The 15,233-nt window shown below is 35.5% G+C and overlaps 1 non-coding gene across 1 annotated transcript; it reads right to left on the bottom strand.

Annotated features, from left to right (window-relative positions):
* Positions 1-14,818: 14,818 nt before the first annotated feature.
* Positions 14,819-14,890, bottom strand: TRNAP-UGG (transfer RNA proline (anticodon UGG)). Its single transcript has one exon. It is a non-coding gene; the product is annotated as a tRNA-Pro (tRNA).
* Positions 14,891-15,233: the final 343 nt, after the last annotated feature.

Genomic DNA, 15,233 nt, shown 5'->3' with positions numbered 1-15,233 from the left:
GAAAATAAAAAGAATTAGATGTGGATCTGGATCCAACCAACCCCACCTCCAAATGCGAGAAAGATAGGGTCAAGGAGGGTTTTACATTTTCATGCGTGGAGAGAGTTTGGATTATGAAATCTAAGCCGTTACGGGTTTTGGAGAGGGTACAAGATGGAATGAGGGTCTAGAATTTACAAACCCCCTCCCTGAACCTGCCCCATCGCCATCATCTAAGCCTTATCCTAACTAGGAAACTATATGGGGCATGGGGCCTGCTACATGAATCCTAATTTATAATTTGGTTTTGTTTATCTCTGCATCCATCATTAAGTTATAGTGCATACCATATTCGGTATATGACATTTTAATTCATTATCATCTTTCGAAGGAAAGAAAAGCAAATGATGACTAATGATCGGAATACATTATACTAGAAAGGAGCTATGTATCCCTAGGTAGTGGGAGGTCTTATATCATATACCATAACATGGTCATCTTGGTTTCTAGGAGCATTATACCATCAGTTCCATACTGGCTATTGCTCAATTTTATGTGTAGAAAGGAAGAAATTTATTCATAAGTCAATCTAAATATGAATTAGGAATAGCCATAACAAGTGAGAAAATATCTAATTTAAATGCAAAAAGGGTGGGTTGCTTTTCACATTGCATACCTTGTGTATTTCTAAAAACCTTGTAATTGGAATTGTCTTATTTTTCAAATATTGGATTGGGTTTAATCTAATGGTGGTATGATCCCTCCTTTAGGTTAAGGTGTGGTTTTGCATATAAAAGGTTTCTTTTGTATGTATTTAGAACATACAGGCCTTTTTTTATGTATTTAGAACATCTCCTTTTTTATTTTGGAGAGGAAAAAATAAAGGTTGAGATAAATATGATGCTCTTGGTGTAAGAGTAGGTTTTTCTCTTGTTTTATTGTATAGGTTGAGAAAGAGGAAAGGGAAAATGGGCATATAAGGGTTAGGGTTGGTTTGGGTTGCAAACCAGTTGGTACCTATGCTATTTCTCATTTTCTTTTATACTTAAGAACAATTTTTGTCTCTCCTATAAATATAGGTGGTAAGGCCAAATTATGTAAATCTTTTATATTCTTGGTGGTGCTTGTTTCTATTTGTCTTATTGAATTTTCTTGGTTGCTATTTTGTTTCAAATACATAATAGGTTTATCCTACAGGTGGTTGTTATAAACCCCAACAAAGTGGCATCAAAGTGCCCAAATTGGTGTTTATAAGGTGAGAGGTCATATGGCAAAAGCAGTTTTATCCTATGGCAAAGGAAGGTAAAAGAGATACTAGTAAATGAAGGTAAAGGAATCGTAGTTCAAAGAGGCTTAGTTACGTTAAAGCATTGAATGAAAATGATGGGAAGCTAAAACACATGAAGAATGCAGATTGGGAAGACATCAAGTCAAGGTGTGTTAGTTCGATTCAATTGCTCCCTTCTAATAACATTGTGTTTAACTTTATGTAGAAAAATTCTACATTGGAATTGTTGAAAAAGCTTGAAAACTTTATTTGGGGAAATTAAAAACAAAGTTATATATAAAGTAACAATTATGCGGATTGAAGATGGAGGAGGGTGGGAATTGCCTAAACACTTAAATGTGATTAATAGTATCTTATATCAATTAGGAAAAATTGATATCATGGTAGAGGAATAGGACAAGGCCCTTTTACTTTTTACCTCACTTATTGATTTTATAAAACATAGTGGCAACGTTGTTGTACTAGAAAGATACAATGAATTTGGAAGGAATTACCATGTCTCTCTTCTCTAATGAGGTTATGAGGAAATCCAAGTATGATAATGGACAGGATTTTACAATTGTTATGCAAGGAACAAATTAAAAATGAATGTCTTTTGACAAAGGATATAAGAGTGATAGGTCTGAATCTAAGGTTAGGGAAAAGGGAAAGGTATAATATTACAAATGAAAGGAGTTTGGTTACATAAAAAAGACTATCTTGCATGGAAAAGAGTAGGGATAAATCTGGAAGTATAGCAAATGCATTGGATGATGGTAGAGATATACTCACAACCTCTGGACGTATTTGCATTTTTTATCCAAATGGTTATAGATTCTAAGTGTTCTATGCATATTTACTTTAGGAGGGAATATTCTAATATGTTTTAAGAGGGGAAAACGAGTGTTCTCCTTGGATGATGGACCTAAGTATGACATCACATATGTTGAGATTATGAAAATCAAAATGTTTGATGGAGTAATTCACACTTTGGATGGTGTGGCACATGTCCCAAAAGTGTATAGGAATCTAATATCACTTAGTTGATTAAACTCCAAGGGTTGTAAGGTCATTGTTGTAGGTAGGGTTATGGAAACCAAGCACAATGGTATAGTCTTGATGAAAGGAGAAAAGTGTAAGTGCATATATCATCTAGTTAAGAGTATGATGGTTCCCAAGACCTTGATGGGATAGTGTGGCCACACGAAGAGTCTCTTTTAAATTACAATGGAGACAAGTGCTACAAGCTTCTAGGGTACAGATGGTGAAAGGAATGTTCCTATAGGAGACAAGAGGATTGAGGTCCTTCTTTGGAGGTAATTAGGACTGTTAAATTGAATGTAGCTACACATGTGCATTGACCATTTTGTTTGAATCAGATGGAGCCAAGACCGACTGATTCATGTTATGTATAAATGGTGAGTTTTTCAAAGCCAATGGATATTAGCAATATTTATGAATAAGTAAATGCACAAAGGAAATATCTACAAGGTGGTTGAAAAATAAGGGAAGGTGGAAATTGTTGTGATTGTGTCTTATTTTTCAACCATTTGATTAGATTTTAATCTAACGATAAGTGTGATCCCTCCTTTAGGTTAAGGTGGGTTTTATATATTAAAGGTTCCTTTTATATATAGGGTTTAGAATAGATATAGAGTTTTTGCTCTATCTTCTTATTAGAGAGAATAAAAAAGAGAGGTTGATAGAAAGATGATGATCTTGGTGTAAGAATTGGTTTTTTTTCTTGTTTTATTGCCCAAGTTAATAGAGAAAATGAAGAATAGGTGTACAAGAGTTAAGGGTTAGTTTGGGTTGCAAGACACAAGGTACCTATACTATTTTTCATTTTCTTTTAGGCCTCATTCATTTTTTGATATCTTGCAGAGGGTGGGGGGGGTAAGTTAGTCAATCAAGTAATTGACCAACTTACTTGTGTTCCTATGCTACTATAATGGAACCCATGGAAAAGAAAATTCCCAACGTGTGGGTAAGTTGCCTACTCACCATGAAAAACATAATCATCTACCGATAAACTCTTTACCCAGGTAAGTGGAAGTGCCACCGAAATTTTCTCAAGCAATATTTTCCCGATAACAACTTACCCAAATAATTGTGTTACTAAGATAATGAAAAACAAACAAAGCATTGTAGTGAAGAACAGTTTTCGTTTCTTCTATAGACATAGGCATTAAGGCCAAGCCACATAAATCCTTTGAGTTCTTGGTGGTGCTTATTTCTATTTGTCTTTTCTTAGATTTCTTTATTTTTGTTGTTATTGGATTCTATTGGTTGCTATTCCATTTCAAATAGTATGGTTTTATCCCATGAATGGTTGTTGTGAGCCCCAAAACTTACTTTAACTTAATCAATCATTAGAGAAATCTCAACAAAACACCATATTACTTGCTCTTAGTTCATGTTCAAGAACACTTTTTTTTCAACATTTCTTCAAATATAGTAAACTATACCATGTCATGTTTGGATCTGAATTTTCAAGAAATGTTCATCCTAGTTGCCTAAAGAGTAAATAGAAATCGACCATCTATTAAGCAAAACCAACATGGTTGGTTTGGATCAGTTTGAGTTGGTTCTGGAAATATATTTAAAACTGAAATATACATTTTAGGAATATATATATATATATATATATATATATATTTTAAATTGAAATATATATTTCAGAAATATATATTTAAAACGAAAATATATATACAAATATATAGGAATATATTTTTCTGGAAATATCTGATATATTTCAAAATATATATTTTTTCAGATAAATATTTATTATTTAAAACTTAAATATTTATATTTGACATATATATTTTCAGATATTTTGGTTTTTATGCAAAACCGAAATATCTATATTTAACAGTTTTAAATATGAGATATATATATATATTTAAATTAAAATAGAAATATATATTTAAATAGATTAGGATTTTCATATAAAACTGAAGTTTTTTGTGCAAAAATATCATAAATAACCAGATTTTTTTTCAAAGCTTAAACAAAATACAAATAAAACATATCAACTTTTGACATGCATTAAATTTTAAAAATATTAAATAATATATATATATTTAAAATTGAAATATATATTTCAGAAATATATATTTAAAACCAAAATATATATACAAATATATAGGAATATATTTTTCTGGAAATATCTGATATATTTCAAAATATATATTTTTTCAGATATTTATTTACTATTTAAAACTTAAATATTTATATTTGACATATATTTTTTCAGAATATATATTGTTAGATATTTTGGTTTTTATGCAAAACCGAAATATCTATATTTAACAGTTTTAAATATGATATATATATATATATATATATATATATATATATATATATATATATATAAAATCGAAATATATATTTAAATAGATTAGGCTTTTTATATAAAACTGAAGTTTTTTGTGCAAATATATCATAAATAACTAGATTTTTTTTTTTCAAACCTTAAACAAAATACAAATAAAATATATCAACTTTTGACATGCATTAAATTTTAAAAATATTAAATAAAAAATACTAACCTGTGAAGGTGATGCTTGAGTCTTGAGAGTTGAGATTTGAGAAGATGGGAAAGTCAAGTGAATGAGTGATGATGAAATTTAAAAATCTTGAGAGTGCTTGAGCCTTGAGGAGGCAGACCGGGAAAGAAAGAGTCAAAGAAGAATAAAATTTGGAAGAAGACTAGGACTTGCAATGCTTAGAGAGTAAAGAACCTCTAGTCTATGAAAGAAATGACTCATATTTGCCTATTTGGTGTAAAGGATAAAAAGAGTCAAAGAACAACAAAATTTGGAAGAAGACTAGGACTTGCAATGCTTAGAGAGTAGAGAACTTCTAGTCTAAGAAAGAAAGGACTCCTATTTGCCTATTTGGTGTAAAAGATAGTAGGATAACCTTAGAGAGTAGAGAACCTCTCTTTTAATCTTTCCAAAACTGCAAGAATCCAATCTTTCTAAAGGTGTAGGGACTAAGGATTCTGCTTGCCTTGTGTCAGCACCCAATTTTTGCTCAGTCCCCTTTTTAACCCACTTTTCATACTTCAAATGCCCGATCAGACCTTGCCAACATCCGTAGAATATGCCAAAACCCCAAGAAACCAAATTTCAACTCAAACACCCTCAAATCCACCGTTAAATCCATAAGATTCCCTTTTAATGGTCTCGATTATGCCACATCACCATACCTATTACCCAATCATACCCCATCACATAAAACCAAACCTTCAAACAACCAATCACACCAAATTTCAGCCGCAAATTCTTTGATCTCACCATTCATCCATCAGAGATTCCATTTTGACACATCTCACGCTATGATACTTCTTGACCAACAAAAAAAAAAACCTATGATCCACACACCCTTGACATGACCAAACCCTCTTTACAACCTTATAATTCAAATCCATGCCACTTTACCAAGCTTAAACCTAAAATTCCCCATTTACTCATCCATCAAGCCAATTTCATTTTGATCCTTCTCATTAACCGAAAGACCCACGACATAAATTCTCAAAATTCCAACACTCTCAAAACCATCAGACACTCCCATTAGACCCCAAATATTCCAAGACATTTATCACCCAAATTTTAGATTCAAAATCCCTATATTTTTCCTTCATACGTAAATATTCCAAATCAACCACTCTTGTTGTTCATTACACTCAAAATCTTAGATCTCAATCATGATACCTCTCTCGAGACCTCAAAATGTCCATTTTGCCCCTTACCCAAAAAGATTCCAAATTGATGATCATTATTAGCCATCGCTCTCCCGATCGAGATCTTCATCGACATACTTCATCCAAGACCCTGAAATCTCCATCAACTTCCCGATCAACCATCCACCAGATTTTAGACAAAAAAAATGACCATTTTACCCCTCATCCAAAAAGATTCCAAACCAACTGATTTTATTGGTCGTCATTGTAAAAATCCAAGATCTTCATCGATACACTCCATTTAAGACCCTAAAATCTTCTAAAACCACCTTCAGACCCCTGATCATTTGTCCATCAAATTTTAAGCCCAAAATGACCATTTTACACGTTCATAAAAAAAGATTCCAAATCAACGATCCTCATTGGCCATCATTCTCCAAATAAAAGATCTTCATCGCGATACTCCATCCAATACACCAAAACCTCCATCAACTCCCCGATCAACCATCCACCCAACTTCAAACTTCAAAATGTCCATTTTGGCCTTCATCCAAAAGATTCCAAATCGATGATCCTCATTAGCCATCATTCTCCTAATCTGATATCTTCATTGCAATACTCCATTCAAGACCCTGAAACCTCCATCAACTTCCCGATCAACCATTCATTTAACTTTAGACCTCAAAATACCCATTTTGCTCTTCATCCAAAAAGATTCCAAATTAACGATCCTCGTTGACCACCACTCTCCAAATCAAAGATATCCATCATTACACATCTTCTAACACCTCTAAACCCCATCAAAACCTCTTGATCATCGATTTGTTAAATTTCAAGCCTTAAAATTACCCATCATCTATAAAGATTCCAAATCAATGGTTGTCATTGACCGTCTCTCTCATTTCAAGATATGCATTGCGGTACACCCTCTGATACACCTAGACCACATCATTACCATCCTAGACCCCGACCCGAATCAACCCTCCATTTTTAGATCCCAAAATTACCACTTTACCCTTATATCAAGAAAAATCCTGATTCAATGGCCCACATTACTTGACATACTCCAAATTATGATTTCTCACTCTGACACACCCCTCGAAGGCCATCAAGCCCCACCATTTCCCTTTTCAAACACCTTAGAACCCCCTTAAAAAAATTTCTTTGCAAAATTCCCCATATACGAAGATTCCAATTTGTGCGATCTCATTGGTTAAGAAAAACCCTAGTATCTTGAGTTTTAATCTCAGCCCTTGAATCCTGCACACCATACCACTTAGACGTGCCCTTTCATTGCAAAAGCCCCCTGCAAATTTTCAATTAGGACCCTATATATTTTAAAAAATCACCAAAAGCCCCAACTAAACCTAGAATCAATCCTAGCCCTAGATTTGAGCCCCCCTTTACTTCCACCCTAGGATCAACCTAACCCTCACTTCCACACCCCAAAACCCTAAATTCTAAAACCCTAGTAGCCCCCTCTCCATTCCCTCTCAAATTTTGGTCAAAGCCTCTTGAAATTCAAATTTAAACTTTAAATTTAAATCATCGCTAATTCTATCCATAAATGGGGGAGACAAAGGGAGAGCCCTCCCATCCCTTAGAAAATCCTGACCGTCCATATCTTTCGAAAACCAAGCCCAAAACCCTAATCTCTCACACTTAAACCCTAACCAAAACTCTCCAAATTCAGTCCAAGTTTAACTAAACCCAATTCAGTTCTAATGAAACTAAACCATCCCAACTGAACCAAACCAAACCGGACCTATCCCCATTCGGTTTTAAAAATAACATAAACAAAGAAAACCAAGGTAAAACTGAATTAAAAACCAATAGAACTCTCTTCTCTCCCTAGCTCCCTCACCACTGAATTGATATCCTCCCTCTCATCTTCTTCTTCATCTCACCCCCAACCTCCATGGCTGGACACTGAACCTCCTCTTTCTCACAGCACCACCAAACTCCCCTCTCTTCTCTTCTCTCCTTTCTCTCGCCACTGAACTCACATCTTCCCCCTCACAACCAACCTGAGACCCATCTTCTTCTTCCTCTCTTCTCACAACATAGAGACCACCAAACTCTCCCTTCTCTCTAACACTTTTTCCATTCTCTTTGGCACTCTCTTCTCCATCTCCCAACCTTGCAACACTCAATCTTCTTCCTCCTCTCATCCCATAGGGAACTTTAACCATCCAAATCCATTTCCACCTCCCCTTCTCCTCCATCTCCTTTTCCTAACAAAAAAAATACAAAACAATTTGGACTAAAGTCATTTTGGCTAGAAGAGAGAGGGAAAAGGAGGAAGACGTACTTGACATCAAGCTTGAACCTCTCCCTCCCACCAAGTTTGGTGCAACATTTTGGGGCTTCTTGGGCATCAACCAAGTTAAGAGCTTTCCCATTTGATCAAACCATCAACACTCACCCATTTACTTCCACTACTTTAAAATAAAAGCTACAACGAACGGTACGCAGTCCTAACTTTTTAAATCTGATTTACAACAATTTTTTTTTAGTTTTTGGTTATTTTTCATGTTTTCACATGAATAAAATGTTTAGATCGAATTTTTGTGATTCACATTATCTTGACTTTAATGGTTTGTTTTATTCTTTTACCTTTTTTTTTACTATTTTACTTGAGGATGAATGAAGATGATAGTTTGAGCTTGGTTCCCTTGTGATTGCCTAGCTACTTCATTGTTTTTTTTTTTATATAGATTAATGTGTATTGAGCTTTCTCATAGATGTTACTTCTTAGACTGTATTTCTATTCATTCTAATGCTTCCTTGAAATCATACATGCTTCATTGTGTCTTTTGTAGGTAATTATCATTGTTCTTTTGTTCAAAGAATGAAACGTTTGTTAGTTTTATGTCTCCATCATATGTGTTGTTTATTATGTTTCATACTAATGCATGTGTCCTATTCGAATTTCATCATTTTGGGGCATAAGAATTCGATTTAAAGGGAAGCTCATGGTGGGATGTGTTCCTCATGGCTTCATCTCTCTCTCCTTCAAATAGGAATGTGGGAGGCATTGGATAAAGAGGGGGTATAGTGTGTAGACACTCACCCCTTTGCTCCTTTAAAGGCTATCCACACCCGGAAAGAGGGAAAGAGAAGATTGAGCCATGTGACAGGACATCCTCTCTATAACAAACCCTTGTTGAATTGGACAAAGCCATTCATCTATTAATTTAGTGGTTCTTTTTATTAGGATGTTGGTTGGCATTCAAAAGTGAGAGGGTGCCTAACATCTTCCCTCTCCCTCCCTTTGGTGCCAAGAGTCTTGTCTTTGCCTTAGATTGGGAGAGTCATTTTTTTATGTTTCTTAGACAAGGGAAGCCCATCACTCCATTGTTCAAGTTGTTGATGGGTGGCAGCTCCTCTCATGGCCATGAAGTGACGCCCAATTTCAATTTGGGATGTTCACACCTTGCGATGCTTGCAAGGGATAATCATGAAAAGGAACAATTCATTAGGGTTAGAAGAGTGTACAGATAGAGGCCTTGCATTCGATGTTGCAACTTCTTGATTCCTACCCTGTATGGAACTGATAGCTATAGTTAGGGAGATGGCACACCATCCATCGAATCCATGGCTAATCACGAAAACCGAAAGGGTGGGGTTATTTATTAGCTGCAGATGAAGCACATTACTATATTTCATTGATCTAGGGAGACCACTTTGATAGTTGAGGGCAGGACATGCAAGAATTTCGGCCTCTCATTTAACTAAACTTACAATGAATAAAGTTGGGTAAGGCCCCCTATTAAAAGTAAGGGTGTCACCCAAATAGAGATAGGACATTAGGCAATTTGAAAAAATAGCTAGCTAAGTTAGTAAGTAACTAGAAAGAAGTAGGATAGAGATAACATAGTTAGATAACTCGGTTTGGTTCAGTTCGGCTCGGTTCCGATTTTCATGTGTGGAAACCGAAACCAAACTGAATTATGGTTTTACCCATCTTTATAACCTGAAACCGACCGATGGTGAAGAAAAACTGGCCAAATCGGGTTGGGTTGGGCCAAATTGGTCAATTTGGTTGGTTTAGCATTATTTGTGAACAAACCTAGTTGTCATTATGGAATAAGAAACCCATAATAATTCATTCTATTTCAAAAAATAACTAGTGGGGACTCGTGCAATGCACATGCTTTGTTGAAAGAACATGAGGCAAAAGGAGTTAGGAGTGTAGCTTGGGTAGGCCCAAGGGCGGATCCAAGTATATTGGTGGGGGATCCTCCCCCCCCCCCCCCCCCCCCCCCCCCCACACACACACACACAAAACTTATTGCTAAAACCATTATTTATATGGTTAAGGCAAGGTAGGGTCAAAAATGTAATAAAGTGGGTCATTGCCCTTCCCTCCACACTAGAACTTGTAACTAAAATGTATCCTAGAGGCATGGGCATGTTGTCTATATGCTCAGTGTAGGGTATGGTTCAGACTATAGATCATTGTGGAATCCCTCCATATTGAGCTTGTATTGCATCTGCTATCATATTTTGGAGTTGTTGCACAAAAAAGGATGCAACTAAAATATGTTGTCATGTGGAAGAACATTTTTCTTACAAGTCTTGCACATGATTTGCTTATAGAGTGACTCTAGGTGCATGGAAAGGTGTTTGCCTAGATGTTACACCTTGGGCTTGTTCCAACCTATTCATAAGAAAAGCGATTTGAAAATCCTTCTCTTCCACCATCTTGGTCAATTTTGCAATGGTCATAGCCATTTCAGCAATTTGTTTTTCAATTGTAGTAGCCCTGCCATCATGATAGGCATAATAGTAGAATATCCCAAAGATTCAAAAAGAGTTTGATTTTGAAACCCTTCCTATGATGGTGATCCTGGCCTTGATTCAATGCTAGAGTGTTTATCAAAAGACACATATGTCTTTTTTTGTGGTTGAGCACCTATCAAAGCAACATGCCTTGGGGATGCACTTTTCTCCCCTATGTTGGACTTGAGTGTAGCCAATGAAATGAATGGTTTTCTTTGGGTAGATTTTCCTTGATTTACAAGAAAAGTACTCTCAAATGGTTGGGAAACTCCAACCTTAACCTTGCCTTGGGTTGCTAGGCATGTATAGTTAGTGCCTGTAGAGGTGGAGTTAAGGCCATCCATAACATTTTTCTTACCGCCAATAGCTATAGAAGACCTCTTTGAAGCCATTGATCAAATGATAACTTCAAATTAAGTGTTAACTTGAGAGAGAGAGAAGGAGAGAGAGAGAGAGAGAGAGAGAGAGGAGAGAGAGGAATGAGCGTCCCACCGAGCATGCCAAAAATTTATTGATACAAGATTTCGTGTATAAATCCAAATACAAGAAAAATGAAGACAAATTCAAATAAATTGATTTTTATTATTTGAAATAAATGGGACACAAACTCTTTGGATTTGAAACTTTACAAAAGAGATAGAACCTTTGATTCTCTCTTGATGGTGCTTCTTGCAACTTGAGGATTTGGATTTGAGTTGAAGACAATGGTCGGATAACGTGCTCCTGTACTTCAAAATTGATGGAGATTTCTTCCTTCAATTGGGCTTTGAAAGCTTGATTAAAAGAATGATTCTACAAGACTACTTCTTGGAACTTGAGGATTTGGATTTGAGTTGAAGCCGAGGATGAGATGATGTGCTCCCATACTTTAGAAAATGATGATGTTTTCCTTCAATTAGACTTTGAAAGCTTTATCAAGAGAATGATTCTACAAGACTTCAAGAGTGTTATTGCTTTACTCTCAAGAAGATGGTGTATGTTTTGCCATCTTCCCAAGAGCCTTCTTACTTCACTTAATTTCTTCTTTTTCGAAAGTCCCCTCCCTTTTGATGGGAACCCCTATTTATAGATCTCCTAATCTAATCTCTTAATCCCCTTGGTTATGGATTTGATTAGCTCTCCTTACTCATTTTAGAGAGTGAAAGATTGTAATTATTACCATTCTTGGAGAGAATAATTTATCATTCACTATTCTCTCTTCAATCATTGGATAATTTCCATCTATGGGAAGATATAACTTGCAACTTTGATTGACTAGAGATTTGACTGGCTCTAATTACCTTTCATAAAGAAATGAAGTGGCAATTTACCATTTGTTGAGAGAATGATTTTTAATCAATTATTCTCTCTTTAATTATTGACTAAATTTCCATCTTTGGGACTTGAGATGGGTTCTAGTTGAATTATTTCCATAAATCAATAAGATTTGTAATTCAAATTTGAATTTTAGTTTGACTTCAAAGCGGGTCCCACATGAATCCTTCCACCATGCTAATGGATTTGTAATAGGAAAGCCCAAATGTTAAGCTCATGCACATATTTGAGAGTATGGGGTATGGTTCAAATTGAATCACCCATACTGAGGCCATCACCCAATTGAGTTACTGTGGGAGAGCCCATTTAGGAGCCCGTGAAAATTTTAATGTCTATAATATTAACAGTGTTAAATCAATTATTAATGGTAAAATCAATTATTACTGTAATGGTAATTAATTGGTCGATCCATATGTAATTACTTTACTTATTCAACCTTTCGTTGAGTGGGTCAATCCATCTGTTGTAATAATAATAATAATAATAATAATAATAATAATAATAATAATAATAATAATAATAATAATAATAAGCAGTAATTAAGTAATAATAAGTAGTAGCTATTGACATTGTTAATGGGCCGGTCCATTAGTAGGATTTAACAAACCCGACCCATACCCGAATCGAGTTGTCTTCTTCACCCGATTACCGTCTACAATATTCGTTCTGTATAGTGGTTGTTCGACCACAATATAAAATAAGGCATATGTATGTGGGTTTGGATGACAGAAATGAGTGACCAATCATCAAAACGATGGAAGCCCACCAATGATTCTTGCAAAACCGTCCCATTTGGATGTGAATGGTCGATGGTGTTTAAGACTAAGGGGTCAAAATGCTCCCCTATTTTTTGTTCTTAAGTGCGAAACATGAACCAATTGTCAATGGGTTTGGATGGCGAAAAAGAGTCATCAGTTGCTGGAACAATGCCAGCATCCAATATTTCTTGCAAAACCAATGCATTTGAGAATCAGTTCACGAAAGCAATGGAGAGATTTTGACAAGGGCGTCATATGCGAAACCAATAAGAAGGGAACACCGAGTCGTATGTGAGTCGGGAAGAGGTAACTTATGAAGGGAAGAGTGAAATTTCTTTGGTAAGATATGAAACCAATAAGAAGTGGTTTCCTAATAGGTTACGGTAGTTTGCAAAAACAGAGTTCTCTTGAAAACTCTCTTGCCACGTGGCCAAGTGAGAGGCCTAGGTAGGGTGTGAAATGTAGGGCTGTTCATAAGAAGGCCCAACCCGACCAAGCCAACCAACCCAGACCGTCCCAACCCGAGTCGGTTGGGTTTTCATCAGCACCGTCAGTTTCGAGTTGTACAAATTCATAAACCAATGGTTCAGGTCGGTTTCGGTTTTCTTGTGTGAAAGACGAAACCGATCGGAGCCGAACCGACTTAGTTCCTACTTAACTAAAAACTGAAATATCTGAAAATATATATTCCAATATCCATATCTAAAAAATATATATTATGAAATATGTCAGATATATATTCCCATATATTTGTATGTATATATATATATATATATATAAAATACATATTTCAATTTTAAATATATTTCCAGAAAACTAGTGGCCATGGGGGGCATGGATGAACTTAGAGCCAAAACCGACCCAACCCGACTCAAACCGACCAGGTCGGTTTTGCTTAACATTGGGTCGGTTTCGGTTTTCATCTCAAGTAACCCGACCAGGTCGGGTCGGTTGGAAAAACCTCAGTAAACCAACACAACTTGACCCGTGCAGCCCTAGTGAAATGTTAAGTGATGGGCCAGGCATGATGAAGTGTTAAAATGAGAGAGGGAGAGGACACTAATGAGAAGGCTTCATGAGAGAGCAAAGAAGGTTATTTGAAAGAAGGGCCGAGAGTTCTTTGTTGGGGTAAGAGAGAAAGCAAAGGCCATGAGACGTAACCCCAACTACTTTAGTATATATATAGATAATGTAAGATTTATAATAGAGCCGTAGTTGTTCTTAGTGTTAATGTATTAGATGAGGATGGTCTAATAGGCCTAAAGTTGGGAAGTAAAAATGCCCAAGGATGAGAGGAACTTAGGGTTGGGAGGTTTAAAAGTGGGAAAAATTAGGGCAAAAATGGCCAAAGATAGACAATGGGTGAAAGGAAGGATCCCTTCTTCATGGCCTTGGTTGATTTGTATATATATATCTTGTTTCTAGAGTTTAGATGGATGGATTACCTCTATTTTACATACTATGTTAATGGCATGTTTTCTTTTTGGCATTTGGGTCTTTGTCTCTTTGAGAAGTTTATACACCTTCTAAGCTATTGGCAACTAATGGAGGAACAAAATTAGGATTTTAAAATTTTAAATGAATCACATGATTTATATAAACAGTTTTTAACATTTCCATCAATCAAGGTATGTTTAAATCCATTTTTAAACTTAGGATATATTTAAGTCAATTGCTAAAACCTCAGGATAAGTTTGAATTTATACCCAAGAAAAATGCTTTCCCTTAACCTTCTGCAACACGAGGCAGGAAAGGCAATAAAGTAAAAGGTTGTGATGTAGCTGCAGTGGTCCTGCAAAACAGTAATTACAATAAAATACGAAGAGTTGATAACATGTTATTAACTTATTACAATGGTATTTCGATGTTCGTAGATCCAAATTCATACCTCACAATTTCTTTTTATTCTTTTTAGTCATAAAGAAAAAACCAAAATAGACCAAGAGATACAAATTCAGACCTCATAATTGAATTTTATTTGTTTTGGTCATTCAGAAAAAGGCCAAAACAGGCCAAAGTTTAGGGGGGGGGGCATTCCGAGAATCGAACTCGAGACCTCTCGCACCCAAAGCGAGAATCATACCACTAGACCAAATGCCCAACTTTTAATATACTAGTTATAATATGCATTCTTAATTGTTGTAATCGTTTCCCATTCACATGGGTCTTTTATCCCTTTAGGTTAGGTTTGGTTTGAAGGAAAATGTAAGGAAAGGTAGAGAAACCTATACAATACTTGTAAAAGTTTCCTTACTTTTTCCTTCAAACCAAACATAGCCTTAGTATTAGGGTCCATTTGGTTTGTGGCAATTGGGGTCTAAAATTATAATTACAGTCTTAGTCCTAACAGAATGGCATTCCCTATTTAAAGGAATAGTCACCCGGCCTCCCCCTTGGGAATGAGAGTCTCATTCTATTCGGCAAAAAAATTGAAAAAAAGGCA

The sequence above is a fragment of the Nelumbo lutea genome, chromosome 1 (genome assembly GCF_056320005.1).
Source record: "Nelumbo lutea isolate HS-2025 chromosome 1, American lotus-T2T, whole genome shotgun sequence".
Lineage (NCBI taxonomy): Eukaryota > Viridiplantae > Streptophyta > Magnoliopsida > Proteales > Nelumbonaceae > Nelumbo > Nelumbo lutea.
The sequence above is the reverse complement of the archived record's forward strand: the minus strand, read 5'-3'. Positions and strand labels throughout refer to the sequence as shown.